The sequence below is a fragment of the Pelodiscus sinensis genome, chromosome 1 (assembly GCF_052426305.1).
Source record: "Pelodiscus sinensis isolate ZL-2025 chromosome 1, ASM5242630v1, whole genome shotgun sequence".
Classification (NCBI taxonomy): Eukaryota; Metazoa; Chordata; order Testudines; family Trionychidae; genus Pelodiscus; species Pelodiscus sinensis.
In genome coordinates this window covers 193,503,381-193,518,814 of record NC_143052.1, presented here as the reverse complement: position 1 = coordinate 193,518,814, position 15,434 = coordinate 193,503,381, and the positions used below count along the sequence as shown (strand labels likewise).

At 48.1% G+C, this 15,434-nt stretch overlaps 1 protein-coding gene and 1 long non-coding RNA gene across 2 annotated transcripts in view; one reads left to right on the top strand and one right to left on the bottom strand.

The window, feature by feature from the left end:
• The window catches only part of DSCAM (DS cell adhesion molecule), a 697,767-nt gene that overhangs the window by 668,215 nt on the left and 14,118 nt on the right, over window positions 1–15,434 (top strand). The window lies entirely within an intron of this gene.
• On the bottom strand, window positions 3,727–13,831 carry LOC142826969 (uncharacterized). The gene is made up of 4 exons (XR_012901278.2): window positions 13,764–13,831; window positions 13,530–13,673; window positions 12,796–12,943; window positions 3,727–4,244 (listed from the first exon to the last, which is right to left on the bottom strand). It is a non-coding gene; the product is annotated as an uncharacterized LOC142826969 (long non-coding RNA).

The window sequence follows — 15,434 nt, the reverse complement described above, 5'->3', positions numbered from 1 at the left end:
GAATTCAGCCATTGGAAATTTGCTAATGACTGTGAGGCTTGACTCAAAAATAGCATTGACCTGAGAAAATGAACATTTTTTTGTCTCCTTTTTACCTCTCTCTTGTATGCACTGGTTGAGACAAGAGGTGAGTCCAATCCATAGAGTCTGACTCCAGAGCCAATACAGTTGGAATTCCCTGAGCTGGCACCTTTGGGACCTGACCTGTCCTGAAGGAGGGAATTTGCTGGACTAGGGGAGGTCCCCTGCCACCAGTCTCCTAGGACACTGCCCCTCCCTCCGTCTGGCTTCACTCCAGTCTCACTGGCACTAGGCTCCAGCCTTGCTGCTACAGGGCTTGGGCTCCAGCATGCTGCTCCAGCCGCCATGGGAGCTCCCCAGCCGCCATGGCCTCGCTTCTTCCAGGTAGCCCACCTGGGGCTACCCGGGGCAGAGCTCCTGGGCTGCCCTGCCTGGCTGGGACTCTCGGGGACAGGGGCTCACCAGTCCTGATGGTGGGACTTCCTGCCGCTGGACTCCCGATGGGCTCGCACTCCTGGGGGCTGGGGGTTCTCTGGTCCAGTGAAATCCTTGGTGCTGCCAAGCCACAGATATTGCTGAACCAGAGAGTCCTGGATTTAGGAGGTTCAAACTGTACTTAATTTCTTTAAAGAGTCAGGCTGTTTGAACCTGGAGTGTTGGTTTAAGCCCGTCTCTAAACCAAAACCTGCCTGCTGCCTGATAAATCATGTAGTTGCAAGTTGTGTGATTGGAAATTACCCATTATAATGACAGGTCTATACAGTTGGTGAAATTGGTTGGAAGAGCACTGGTTTGTTTGTTTGTTTGTTTTTTAATTCTGAGTATAATCACTCTATTTTGCACTGGTGTAATCACTCTATTTTTCTTCAAAAATTGGGCCAAATTCTCAATTGCCTTATACCCAATACAGTTATTCTTGGGCAATGTGAGGGGAAAGTATTGGTAAAATGCCACCAGATCTGAATGGCAACATTTTACACCCAATTTGCAGAAATGTGAATGACTGCATGAGATGTAAAGCAATGGAGAATCAGGCCCAGACTTTCTACTTTGTGAAGGGGCCTGACTTCCTTCTCCAGTTACATCAACATTGATGAGCTTCTAGGGATATCCTAGTGTGCATTACCTTAATCTTTACAGTGCTTATTTAAATATCCTTGGATTTTCCCAGTTCTATCCTCCCCAACCTGCACATGTGTTAGAAGATGGCATTTAGCAGCTGTCACAGGATTCTAACTAAAAAGTGTAAAAAGAATGATATAAGAACATAAGCATATCCATATTGCATCAGACCGATGGACAGCCTAGCCCAGTATCGTGTCTTCCAACAGCAGCCAGTGCCAGATATTTCAGAGGGAATGAACATAACAATGCAATTACCGAGCTGTCCATCCCTTGTCATCCAGTCCCAGCTTATGGCAGCCAGAAGCTTAGGAATACCTGGAGCATGGTGTTGCGTCCCTGAGCATCTTGCCTAATTGTTGTTGATGGACTTACCCTCCAGGAATGTATCTAATTTTTTTTAACCCAAATATACTTTTGGCTTTTACAATATCCCCTTGCAACAAGTTCCACAGGTTGATTGTGTGTTGCATAAGTATTTTCTTATATTTATTTTAAATCTGCTGCCTATTAATTTCAATGTGTGGTCCCTGGTTCATATTTTTATGTGAAGGGATAAATAACACTTCCCTATTTACTTTGTCCTGTTCCTTCATGATTTAGTAGATTTCTTTCCTATCCTCCTTAGTTTTCTCTCTTATAAACTGAACAGTCCCAATCTTTTTAATCTCTCTTCATACGGAACCTGTTCCATACTAAAATAGATTTTATTGCCCTTCTTTGTTATTTTTCCAGTTCTACTATATCCACTTTGAGATGGGGTGACCAGATGGAGGGGGTTGCTTTTTCAGCTGAATATTTGCATCCTGTGGCTTAAAACACAATAGAGAATATTTTCAATCAAGGTTATGTGTGCTGGAAGCAGTTCCAAGACTGATTCAAATCATCATCTTGATTCCATAAAAGAGCTAAGTGGATCTGGGACCAGGGCTGAGAAAACTAGATGAATCAAAGCAGGAATGAAAACAATGGAGCAAGTGGAATTTTGTAAATAGAATTGCATATATTTTATAATAGTTTTTAATCTTCACCAGCAAGCCTCTGAATTTGTACCATGTGGCAGAACCCCATATCTGATTCTGAAGTTACTCCCTGTAATCAACTTTTCAGAAATGTTGTCTAACATTTTAGTATTGTTTCTCTATGCTTAGAATAATAATTTATGTTTTATTGTGCTGTTGGTAAGCTGGAAACACCCTAGAAAAATTCAGATCTGTTAAGTCTGTGTTTTGTCATAAGGGCATCACATCAGTGATGAAAAGCTAAATTTCAACATCTCAGCTTTTCTTTTCTGTAGGATATCAGGGTTTAGCCTTTTTTGAGCTTTGACAAGCTAATGTTCTGCAAATGTAAGGGGATTGTTAGCCCTTTACTAAAACTCAGTGAGGGTGTTTGGTTTGCTAGCTCCCAGTATCAAAAGGAGAAGGGTCCATGAAAAATCAGGGCCCTGAGACTGACAGTCCCCAGAGACAATGGGAAGAGGCCAACACTCCAGGTCAGCCTGATTCTCAGGTCAGACAGGCCAATGAGGAAATTAGGAGGTCAGGTTCTGTCCTCCGTGTGAGCTGGGATTTTCTGGGCCTCTCAGAGAGAAAAGGAGAGAGAGAGAGCTAAGAATAGTAGCAAGGGGTCCAAGCTGTGCTGAGAGGCAGACCTTCAGTGACCAGAGAACTAAAGGGGTCAGAGAAGCAACGCAAGGAGCTGGAGGCTGGCAAAGCAACATAGTCTGCAGCTGGGTGTGGCGAGCAGCTGGGACCAGCAAAGGGGGAGAAAGAGGCTCTGGGAAGGGAGACACCACCAGCCAAGAGGCCCTGCAGGCCAGACTTGGAGAGGGGATTGTAACTCCAACTAGAAAGGTCCTGCCACCTAGAGCCTGAAGTCATGTGGTCACTGCCAGAGCAAGCATGTCCCACCTGCAGCTCCCCCACCCCCCGCAGCACAGCCAAGGCCTGAGAGCCAGCCCTGGGACCCATAAGGAACAGACTGTGAACTGTCCTTACACTCTGCAAACTGCTGTTTGTGATATCCCCATGCCACAAAGCAAAGCTATGTGTTCTCATTTAACCTCTCTTGTTTTTTCCTTATTCTTTTCTTTGTAATCAGTTGCTGTTTAATAAATTGTATTAGCTTTGAACTGTATGTAATGATCAATGGGTCGGGAAAGCATCCAGTGTGAAGAGAGCACCCTGGAGTGAGGACACCCTAGCCTCTTCCCCAAGTGACTATAAGGTCAGAAATTCAGCCCCCGAAAACCTGGGCCCAGCCTTGTTGGGATTTTGAGGACTCTGCTACTCAGGGAGGTGGAAGGGGAGCCCTCAGGGTCAGGGAGGCCTTTGGGTAAAAGAAGTGGGAGTGAGTACTCAGATCCTTTCGCTGGTCCATTTCACTGGAGTAGTGTAGAAGCCAGAAAAGTTCCCCACAATAGCGGGGCCATTTTCCCACTTACACAAACATGAAAGCCACTTAATTCTACACATAATAGGGACTCATTACGGAGTTCAAATCAGTAGGTTGTGTCCTTTCCTTAATTGATTTACAGAGTGGGGTTCATTTTTGCAAGATTTTATAACCCCGCTGCTGCATTAACATTGAACTAGAAAAGTATTAGATCAGCAACTCTTCTGGTTTTATATCAAACTGGAAAATATACTGAGGTGATTTTAATGCTTAAATCTTGCTGTTGTTTTTATCCCACTTTCTCTTCAACTTCCCTTACTCCTCATGGAAGTAAGACTGCTGGCATCAACTGGAGTGCTCTCTCAGTTCGAATTAGACGTCTTAAAAAGACCTGATCATTTGAATCCTGGAAAATCGACAGCAACAGCTTTATCTTCTCTGTAGTGTAGACGTACCCCAAATATCTTTTATAGCAATGAGATGATAGATTCTCCTTCAAATAGTCCCCGTGGGTGCTCCACTCTGGATGCTGGTACGTCCTCGCGCTGGTGACCGGAGACTTTTCTAGCAGTTTCTGCCGCACTGCGCAGGCGCAGTGGTGCCCTCTAGCGGTGTAAGAATTGTTGAGCACGTGCGCGGCGCGTCTTCTCAGTTCCTTCTCTACCGTCCTCAGCAGCAGACGGAGCTGACCGTTCTCCTTACTTCTGTGAAAAAATAGTTAAATACTCCATTTTAATCCCTAGTTACCTCATTATCCAAGTTTTTTAGTCCTATTCTCCTTCCCAGTCTAGTTTAAAAAAAAAAAAAAAGATTTTTTTCTCATTGCGGCTTGCCGCTTTTCCCCAACCCCTCATGCCCAGCTCCCCAGGCTTCAAACATTGCGAGTCATGTTGAGATGCCATGCCCACTTTGGACGGGCACTCGAAGTGTATTAAGTGCTTTGGGGAGGTGCACCAGACTCAAAAGTGCCTGCACTGCTCCAAATTGACAGCAAGGGCGCGCCGAGACCGAGCCAACAGACTAAAGACTCTCTTATACAAGAAGTCCCTACGTCCTTCCTCAGAGGACTCTCCTACGATGTCTAGACCACCTCAACTGAGTAAGAGTATGGACAAAAGTCAACTGCCAGCCCACTCTGCCTCCACGACCTCCAAAACCGGTCTCTCTCTGACTCCATCCCTAACCATGGCACTGTCAGTAGTACAAGTCAGCACCGAGGATAGGCCGGGAACCTCTGGTGCGGCACAGCTTAAGATGTTGGCACTACATATAGCGCCCCCCCTCCACCTGGTTACCTTCTTTTAAAGCCAATCTCCTTTCAGGTTCGGATGGATAGGTCTGGGTTCTTCTGGATCCCGCCACCCACTCAATTTTATTCTTTCTGATTGATGTACTTGGCGGTGCCTCCACCCCCCTCACTCCTTCCTAGCAGGGTCACCAGGGCAGCTTGGGAGGAAAATTCTAGCCCAGGATAATCCCCACGTATTTGCCAGATAGTTGGAGACTCCCAGAAAATAACACAAACACATACACTATAATAAACACAATTATATTAAACAAGAGACAATTATAACAGAACAGGGTAAAACACTATTTTTAGGGTCACCGGTGCCCAGCAACTGTGAGGTTAGTGTCCCGTTGGTACGCGTACTTTGTTGGGGCCCTTGATGACTGTTGACCACACAATCCTTCTCTGCAGTGGTTTAGCAGTGGAGCTGACTAGGTCCAGTACAGCCCAAAGGACTCACAAATGGGAGAAGGCAGTAAATCCCTCCACAGTTTAATATGCTGCAGGTAATAAAATCCCCAAACAAATTCCCTGCCTGACTAACTAAAAATTGGTGCACTCACACACTCCATGAATGAGCCTCAGGTTGAGAGATGACTCAGTCTCTGCAAAGGGCTGCTCTCTTCTCACAGGGGTCCTCTTCAAGCAGGAACCAGGCTGCTTCGGTCCCAGAATTTCCCCTCACCGCGAAGGGGTGCAGGGCTCAAGATGCAGACCACACAACTGCACCAAAATTCAAAACTACAGCCTCCCAGCCCAGCATTCAGACCCACACAGCAGGCAGCAGCCCTGAACTTGCTGCTAGAGCCCAGCTGACCATGCAGTGACTCTCTCACCCAGGGAGCTGGAGCCAACTCAGCCTGGCTGGGGAAGCCTCCCAGCAAACTCCACAACTGGGAATCAACAGTGGAGACATAAACCCAGCTGAGGGATCCTGCCTTCAGGTCCCTAGAGGCTAGTACTCAGGGGGAACCCTGCAAGCAGGCCTGGGGCTTACTAGCTCCCACACAGTCAGTCCTCCCCTTTCCCTGGCTGGCTCCAGACTCCCCCAACAATGGTCTCTCCTTCCCCCTGGGAGGGGCATCTCACTCCCCATGGGTTGCCGGGCAGACTCTGGCCCTGGTAGGGAGGGGGAGCCAAGGCAAACTCAGAGTGCCTCTCCCTGAGCTGCCAGCAGACAAAGCCCCGGGAATCCAAGCAATCTCCTTGGGGGTTACATACATAAAAGAGCTCATTCAGAGCCAAGACAAAAGTCAGCGGCACCGACCGCTACTGCACCTAAGCTGTCCTCAGCACCGACTGTTCTATTGAAAGAGCGTACGGCACCGAGCCATGCCAAAATGGCACCAAGCCCGGTGCTGAAGAAGGCCCGTGCCGACAAACCACCTCCGACTGCTCCGGTGCTGGAACAAGCCTCAGCACCATCAACACCCCCGCTGTCGTCACCGCCACCACCCAAGCCGCACTGCCCCGCACTGTCTCAGAGGTGCAAGCGGTACCCATCCCCGGTGTGGAGCCACACCTCCTCAGCACCACCATCCCCGGGTTCCTCTATCCGCTCCGTGAGGTCTCACCGCTCCTCGGTCGCTTCTCGCTCGGTCAGTGACATCGGCACCGAATCGAGGAACAGGTTTTCATCGCAACACTCTAGCCCGGCACATAGACCTCCATCCTGGCAGCTGGCTCCAGTTCAATATGCATACCCTCCCTCTCCACATCCATGATATGCGCAACAGTATGGCTACCCACCTCCGCCATATACCATTCAATGGCAACCCTGGAAGCCACGTCCAAAGAAGAGTCACCTTCTACCCTCTTACACTATTTCCAGGCCACCTCCTCCCTCGCCTCCTGCTACTGCATTTGCCACTGAACCGAACTTTCCAGTCCCCTAGGAGGCACACAACTCTCTCTCTCTGAAGGGGAGACCAGATCTCCTCTACACAATTCCTCCTCCTCCCCAGATGAAGCGGTCACTACCGAAGCCCTATTGTCTGGAGATGACACAAAAAAATTTCAAGACTTGTTTAAAAGAGTCGCAATAGCTCAGGAAAGAGGCCTCCAGGAGGTTCAGGTCAAGCAATATCGTCTTCTTCGTACACTACAGCCACCAACCGTCTCTAGAATTGTTATACCTAAGGATGAGGCTATTATGGACCTGGCCGACAATATCTGGCAAACTCCAGCCTCCATCACTCCAACAAACAAGAGGGCAGACCGTAAATATTTTATCGCTCCAAAGAATATGGACTTCCTTTTTACCCACCCACCTCCTAACTCTCTAGTGGTAGACTCAGTGCGACACAAAAGTAAACAGCCTGACCTTAGAATGACCCCACAGGACAAGGACCACAAGAAAGTGGACATTATGGGCCGAAAAGTTTACTCTTCAGCCACATTACTCCTCAGGGCTACGAACTATAGTGCCATGCTCACGGACTACGACCACGCTAATTATTCCAAGCTCGAAGACCTCCTCCAGCACCTTTGTGTCCGTTGATTCTTTTACGTAGGGACTGTCATGTGCCAACAATGCCCCACTGCTATATACATCGGCCAAACAGGACAGTCCCTACGTAAAAGAATCAACGGACACAAATCTGATATTAGGAATGGCAACATACAAAAACCTGTAGGGGAACACTTCAATCTTCCTGGACACACAATTGCAGATCTAAAAGTAGCCATCCTGCAGCAAAAAAACTTCAGGACCAGACTTCAAAGAGAAACTGCTGAGCTACAGTTCATCTTTAAGTTTGACACAATCAACTCTGGATTAAACAAAGACTGTGAATGGCTTGCTAACTACAAAAGCAGCTTCTATTCTCTTGGAATTCACACCTCCAGATCAGCTGCTAGAAGTGGGCCTCATCCTCCTTGATTGGATCCACCTGGTCATCTCCAGCCTGATCCTGGCCTGCATATTTATTCCTGCCTCTGGAAATTTCCACTACATGCATCTGACGAAGTGGGTCTTTGCCCACGAAAGCTTATGCTCCTACACTTCAGTTAGTCTATAAGGTGCCACAGGACTCCTCATCGCTTTTGCAGATTCAGACTAACACGGCTACCCCTCTGATACTTGACACCATGCAAGGCACTGCATTTAGCCGTATGGAGTGGAAATCTATCAACCTCATGAAGAAACTTGCACAAGTACAAACAGATATCATCTTTCTCTCCAAATGCAAACGGATGGACATTATACCAAATGGACTGAAGGTGAAAAATCCATTGCTATCTACATACTGCACAGACTACAGTGAGAGATTATGCCATATACTATCCAAAAAACTGAGGAACCACCTGATCAGCATCCTGTACAGCAAACAGGAAAACATCAAAAAAGAGCTCTCCAATCTGGAGTCTCTCATAAAACACCAACCTTCTGCACAAGTGGACTTTACTAAAACAAGACAGGAGATCTACATTACAAACTTCACTTCTCTACAGAGGAAAAAGGACTGTAAGCTGTCTAAAATCCTACCTGCCACATGGGGCCACAACAATGGTACCCCTAACTCACCCAGCAATATCGTCAATCTCTCCAACTACACACTCAGCTCGGCAGAAGAATCTGTTCTATCTCGGGGACTCTCTTTTTGCCCCGCCACCCCCACTAACATGATACAGTTCTGCGGTGATCTGGAAGCCTACTTTCGCCGTCTCCGTCTCAAGGAATACTTCCAACACGACACTGAACAGTGCACTGACACACAGATACCTTCCCACCAACAGCACAAGAAGAAGAACTCCACATGGACTCCTCCTGAGGGCCGAAATGGCAGTCTGGACCTCTACATAGAATGCTTCCGCCGACGTGCACAGGCAGAAATTGTGGAAAAACAGCATCGCTTGCCTGGTAACCTCAGTCATGCAGAACGCAATGCCATCCACAGCCTCCGGAACAACTCTGACATTATAAACAAAGAGGCTGACAAAGGAGGTGCTGTTGTCATCATGAACAGGCCTGACTACCTAAAGGAGGCTGCCGGACAACTCTCCAATACCAAATTCTACAGGCCACTTTCCTCAGATCCCACTAAGGAATATACTAAGAAACTGCACCATCTGCTCAGGACACTCCCCAAACAAACACAGGAACAAATCGACACACCTTTAGAGCCCCGACCAGGGTTGTTCTATCTATTACCCAAGATCCACAAACCTGGAAATCCCGGACGCCCCATCATCTCGGGCATTGGCACTCTTACTGAAGGACTGTCTGGCTATGTGGACTCTCTGCTCAGACCCTACGCCACCAGCACTCCCAGTTACCTTCGTGACACTACGGATTTCCTGAGAAAACTACGATGCATAGGTGATCTTCCAGAAAACACCATCCTAGCCACCATGGATGTAGAGGCTCTCTACACAAACATCCCACATGCAGATGGAGTACAAGCTGTCAGGAACAGTATTCCTGATGATGCCACAGCACAACTGGTGGCTGAACTCTGTGAATTTATCCTCACACACAACTATTTCAGATTTGGTGACAACATATACCTCCAGACCAGTGGCACTGCTATGGGCACCCGCATGGCCCCACAATACGCCAACATTTTTATGGCTGACCTGGAACAACGCTTCCTCAGCTCTCGTCCACTTACACCCCTTCTCTACCTACGCTACATCGATGACATCTTCATCATCTGGACCCATGGGAAGGAGACTCTGGAAGAATTTCACCATGATTTCAACAGCTTCCACCCCACCATCAACCTCAGCATGGACCAATCTACACGGGAGGTCCATTTCCTGGACACCACGATACAAATAAGTGACGGTCATATCAATACCACCCTATACAGAAAACCTACCGACCGCTATACTTACCTGCATGCCTCCAGTTTCCATCCCGGACACACCACACGATCCATTGTTTACAGCCAAGCACTGAGGTACAACCGCATATGCTCCAACCCCTCAGACAGAGACCTACACCTACAAGACCTTCAACAAGCATTCTGTAAACTGCGATACCCACACGAGGAAGTGAGGAGACAGATTGACAGAGCCAGACGTGTACCCAGAAGCCTCCTGCTACGGGACAAGCCCAAGAAAGAAACCAACAGAACACCACTGGCCATCACCTACAGTCCCCAGCTAAAACCTCTCCAACGCATCATTAGTGATCTTCAGCCCATCCTGGACAATGATCCCTCGCTCTCACAGGCCTTGGGAGGTAGGCCGGTCCTTGCCCACAGACAACCCGCCAACCTGAAGCATATTCTTACCAGCAACTACACACCGCACCATAATAACTCGAACTCAGGAACCAATCCTTGCAACAAACCTCGGTGCCAACTCTGCCCACATATATACACCAGCAACACCATCACAGGACCTAACCAGATCAGCCATACTGTCACTGGTACATTCTCCTGCACATCCACCAACGTAATATATGCCATCATGTGCCAACAATGCCCCACTGCTATATACATCGGCCAAACAGGACAGTCCCTACGTAAAAGAATCAATGGACACAAATCTGATATTAGGAATGGCAACATACAAAAACCTGTAGGGGAACACTTCAATCTTCCTGGACACACAATTGCAGATCTAAAAGTAGCCATCCTGCAGCAAAAAAACTTCAGGACCAGACTTCAAAGAGAAACTGCTGAGCTACAGTTCATCTTTAAGTTTGACACAATCAACTCTGGATTAAACAAAGACTGTGAATGGCTTGCTAACTACAAAAGCAGCTTCTATTCTCTTGGAATTCACACCTCCAGATCAGCTGCTAGAAGTGGGCCTCATCCTCCTTGATTGGATCCACCTGGTCATCTCCAGCCTGATCCTGGCCTGCATATTTATTCCTGCCTCTGGAAATTTCCACTACATGCATCTGACGAAGTGGGTCTTTGCCCACGAAAGCTTATGCTCCTACACTTCAGTTAGTCTATAAGGTGCCACAGGACTCCTCATCGCTTTTGCAGATTCTATGAAGGACTCCCGTACGACTCTCAGAGTTCTTGGAATGTGCACTCCTCCATCTAAGAGAACTAGGTAACGGCCTTACCAACGCCCAAGAGAGTCATTTAGACAACAACCCAAATACAATTTCCGCCAGAAACAAAGAACTCAGCGCCATAGACCACAGCGGCAACAACAACAGCACGTCACACCCCATCCACCATCAAGCGAACAGCAGGTTTGAACGTCAGGTCAAGAGTCAGGAAGCCAATCCTCTGCCACTGACAACCAATACCTTTCAGTTCCACCACCCCCTCCGGGCCTTTTTCCACCAATGGTACCTCATCACTTTGGACAAATGGGTCTTGGATCTGATTCAATTTGGTTACACTATCCCTTTTACCTCCCTGCCTCCTACCCACCCTCCTACCCTGTCCCTCTTCAGGGACCCCTCTCACAAAACCGTCCTCTTACAAGAGGTTTCACATCTTCTTCAACTAGGCGCAGTAGAACATGTACCACCACAATTCCAGGGCCGAGGCTTCTACTCAACCTACTTCCTAACCCAGAAGAAGCCGGGAGAGTGGCGACCCATCTTAGACCTCTGGTGCCTCAACAAATACATCACATACCACCGTTTCAAGATGGTGACCCTATCAACGATCATTCCCACGCTCGATCAAGGCAATTGGCTTTCGGCTCTTGACCTCCAGGATGCCTAATTCCCCATTATGGTTCATCCTGCTTACAGACGTTTCTTACGGTTTACGGTAGGCACCCACCACTATCAATACAGGGTGCTCCCGTTTGGTCTCTTCACGGCCCCCAGCGTGTTTTCCAAAACCCTGGCAGTCATTATGGCCTCACTTCAATGCCATGGCATCATAATCCCGTATCTGGACGATTGCCTCATAAAAGGCACGCCCTTCGACGAGACCAACGCCATGACAGATACCACAATAGCCCTTCTACTCAGCCTAGGGTTTCACATAAATTATACAAAATCCACACTACTCCCAATGCAGAGACTAGAATTCATAGGCGCCCTCATCAACACGGTCACGGCGAGGGCTACACTTCCCGAGCACAGGTTCGCAACCATATGCAACCTTATCAGGGCAGTACAATAGGTGCCGACCGTCACGGTCCAGGACTGCCTCAAGATTCTCGGGCACATGGCTTCCACGACCTACGTTGTGAACTTGGCCAGACTTCACATGAGACCTCTCCAGTCCTGGCTCATGACAGTTTACAAGTCTTCCAGAGACCAACTTTCCAAGCCTGTTGCCATTCCACCACGCATCATCAACTCCCTACTCTGGTGGACAATTCCTCAAAACATGTTACAGGGCGTTCCTTTCCAACATCCACCTTCCACTCTCACAGTTATAACAGATGCCTCACTCATGGGATGGGGGGCCCACTTAGGCCACATCACAGCCCAGGGAAAATGGTCATTTATGGAGCAGACTTTCCATATCAACCTTCTCAAGTTACGGGCAGTCAGATATGCGTGCCAGCATTTTACAAATTACATAGTTCGCAAGTCCATTACCATCATGACGGACAATACCACCTGCATGTATTACATCAACCGTCAAGGGGGTGCTCGATCTCCTTCCCTGTGTTCGGAAGCTATCAAGCTCTGGATCTGGTGCCTGTTACACAGGGTCACCCCTTTGGCTGTTTACCTTCCCGGAATACTGAACGTCACAGCGGATGCACTAAGCCGTATGTTTCTGGACCAGCATGAATGGGAGCTCGACAGACATGTCCTCACTCCACTCTTCCTTCACTGGGGCCAACCAGACGTGGACCTCTTCGCCACAAAAAACAAAAGAAAGTGCCATCTTTACTGCTCCAGAGGAGCCCTCGGGAAACGTTCCCTCGGAGACGCCTTTTCCATCACATGGGATGCCCCTCTCCTGTACGTGTTTCCCCCCTTCCCACTCCTACACAGAGTCCTCAACAAAATCAGGATGGACCAGGCGCGGGTCATTCTAGTGGCACCTGCGTGGCCCAGACAAACGTGGTTTCCTTACCTTCTCAGGATGGCGGTGATGTACCCATACCCCTTTCCTCTTCACCACGACCTTCTGTCGCAGAACCACGGTCGGACTCTCCATCCAGACGTTACCAAGCTCCATCTCCAGGCCTGGCTCCTTCATGGCTGCAAGATGCCGAGGCTGCCTGCTCGGAACAGGTGAAGGACATTCTGATTAACAGTAGAAGACGTTCCACTAGAAGAACTTACCTGTATAAATGGACTCGATTCTCTCGCTGGTTTGCTCAAAAGCATGCGAGCCTACCACAGCTTGCTCCTTTACCTACTCTACTGGACTACTTACTATCCCTAAAACAGTCGGGACTTAGCAGTATCAAGGTCCACGCCGCCAACATAGCTGTCTTTCACTATCCCATGGACGGCGCTTCTTTTCTCGCTAACCCATTGACCAAACACTTCTTTAAGGGGCTGCAAAATACCTTTCCTCCTGTCTGTCCACCAGTCCCCATCTGGGACTTAAACCATGTTCTAAAGACCCTTACAAAACCGCCATTAGAACCTATAGCCACTTGCTCTTGGTCTCATTTGTCTATGAAAGTAACCTTCCCCATTGCTATTACCTCCAGCAGGAGGGTGTGAGCGAGCTTGCGGCCTTGATGGCCGATCCTCCATACACTGTATTTACAAAGGATAGGGTGATACTCTGACCCCACCCTAAGTTCCTCCCTAAAGTAGCCTCCCCCTTCTACGTGAATGAACCCATACACTTACCTGCCTTCTTTCCGAAGCCTCACATTGACCCAGTCCAGGCTGCATGGCATACTCTCGACGTCCGATGAGCCCTGGCCTTCTGCGTTGATCGCACGAAACCGTGGCGAGCCTCACCTTGACTCTTCATCTCTTATGCTGAAAGATCTAGGGGACAAGCAGTCTCATCTCAGATAATTTCTAAATGGATTACTTCCTGCATTCGAACTTGTTATGCCCTATATGACAAGCACTTACCTGGAACTGTCACACTTCATTCCACCAGGGTGGTAGCTGCCACAACTGCCTTCCTTCGTAACGTTCCACTGCAAGACATTTGTAACGCTGTCACCTAGTCATCTGAACACTCTTTTGTACAACATTATGCTCTTTCCTTTGCCATAGCATCCTCCATGGCAGTGGGACAGGTTGTATTGTCCACAATTACTACTACATGGCTCCAAACCCACCTCCGTGAGCTGACAACTACTTTGTAGTCACCCAGAGTGGAGCACCCACGGGGACCACTCGAAGGAGAAGAAAGAGTTACTCACCTTGTTCAGTAACGGTAGTTCTTTGAGATTTATCCCCGTGGGTGCTGCACTACCCTCCCTCCTTCCCCTGCTTGGAGCCTTATACTCTAAGCACGCGCTCAACAATTCCTGCGCTGCTAGATGGCACCATTGCACCTGCACGGCGTGGCAGAAACTGGTAGAAAAGTCTCCGGTCGCCGGCGTGAGGATGCACCAGCACCCAGAGTGGAGCACCCACGGGGACACATCTCGAAGAACTACCATTACTGCACAAGGTGAGTAACTCTTTCTTCAACTCCATAGGCATAGCTTAGCACTGAAAGCAAGGCTTAAATTTATAGTTGGGTTTTGGTCAATTTCATTTGCATGTTCACATGCCCTAGCCAATTGATGAAATGTTTAGATTGCAAACAATATAAAGGAGTGTTCAAATCCAAACACAAAATTTTGGTTTTGTTTGAATGAAAATAACAGTTAGTGCAAACAGTTCTCTGGTTCTTTTTTTTAAAAAAAACCTTGGTTTTCCAAATCCTTAATTTGGGTCTTACATTAACCTAAAAAGCATTGTTTTAATGTACAGTGAATGAAACATTTCATCTTGCTGTTTTGTGAGCTTCTTGATTTTTATATGCAATGTCACAGCAATCCCAGAGAAACCAGAAACAATTGTTTCCATAGAAACAATAAATGATCCAATTGTGCCATAAGAGGCTGTGGTCAGTTACAAGTGTTGCAACCCCACACCATAGGTTCCCTTTCTTTCCCTTATGCCATGGAACCGTATTGCAATTTTAGATTTACAGCAGATCTTATCTGTTGGCATGGAAGTGGCAGTTTGTGGTGACTTTCAAGAAAACGATCATACTCTTATCCAGGAGTGGACAAGATAGTGTCCACAGGCTGGATCTGGCTCACAGCCGCCATGATGCTCCCCCGCACATTGGCAATCAGGTTCTCGGGGCGGGGGAGTGTGCAAAGTCCTGGGTCCAGGGGTGCGCGACACCAAAGGGAACTGCCAGCTATTCAAAACAGCTGATAGTTCCCTCAAGGTGCCATGCACCGCTAACAGGGTGGGGTTGAAAGATGTTGTACACTCTCCTGCCCCCAGCCACTGATTGGCCTGGGGGCTGGAGATGTGTGCAAGGTCTCCTCCCCTGCCAGGGGTGGGCCGTGCCTAGAGAGAACAGCCCCCTTCCGCCTGAGGCCCTGCACCTTCAGGGGTGGCTCATGACCTCTTCCAAAATTGGTGAAGTGGCCCCCATGCAAAATGATTGCCCACCTCTGCTCTTATCAGACCATAATGTGCAAACTAACAAGTGTCATTGTACAGTCAGGGAATCAATTTAACAGCATATCCTTGTCATATTGCAGTTTTTCTCAGTGTGAAGGCTTCTTT